The sequence below is a fragment of the Habropoda laboriosa genome, unplaced genomic scaffold (assembly GCF_001263275.1).
Source record: "Habropoda laboriosa isolate 0110345459 unplaced genomic scaffold, ASM126327v1 scaffold212, whole genome shotgun sequence".
NCBI lineage: Eukaryota > Metazoa > Arthropoda > Insecta > Hymenoptera > Apidae > Habropoda > Habropoda laboriosa.
Window position 1 is genome coordinate 2,024,959 of NW_017100509.1, and position 1,088 is coordinate 2,026,046.

Sequence of the window (1,088 nt, forward strand, 5' to 3'; positions counted from 1 at the left end):
AAAAACCTTAAAAAATTCTATTAATTCTTTCTGTTGAAAAATTTAATTTTAAAATAGGTGAGGTGTAGAATTCTGTACCTCATCTGTCATAATCACACCTAGTTTTTATTCCAATTACTACTATGTACTACTGTAATATTAATCTACACTGAATCGGTAATGTTGGATGTGACATGAATATGATAACAAGCATAAGGTTCGCGAGTCTTCTAGGTGTCTGATCTAATCAATGCTTTATTTATTTTATCATTCTTAAATATGTATCTCGTTTGCAGGAAAATGAAAGAAAGCTTCGTTTATTCTTGTTACATACATAAATATTTACATATGTATATATTTGAACAGGGAAAGTTCAGAGAAAGTTACTTATATTTAAAAAATGTCACTTATATTTATCATATAAGTTTATATTTAATTCATATGTTGCAAGATACGTAACGTGCAACATCTTTTCGTTTTCATTAACATAACTATGTTATAATCGTGTGTACGATATCAGTAGTAACACGGTCATTTTATCTTCACAATTATATATCTACATTCACGTTCTATTGTCAATGATGTGATCTCTGACCGTCAAATAGACGGTTGGAGGTCATTATCCCTTATCTCCCCTGTCTGGTCAATATTATCGACCCTGACAATAGTGTAAGAGGTTCCGTGGTTGATTCACGATTGTTCCCATAGAAACGTAGCCTGCGATCGAATCGCGACCGCGCGTTCCTTTCGAGTTTAATACGGGCCGCAGATACATATGTGTGTAAGTGTCAGGTAAACCTTGTACAGTCTTGTGCAGGCCTACCGCAGTCTCAAATATTGACACGACCTGCGATGAACCCGTGCAACGTCTTTTGACATCCAAGGGTTTCGAACCCAACGTTCCGCGCCGGAAGTTGTGACGTACCGGAAGACCCGAATGGTTCAACGCTGCAGAAAACGGCGGAATAGGTAAAATTGCCGCGAGTTAGGTGAAGATTGGATGATGTAGGGTATTCTTTATTTTTTTTTCTCTCCTTGCGTACTTGACCGTACACGTTATTACCGACCGTGCATATTTCTTTTTCGCGCAAATCGCGTCGCGCGCCAAC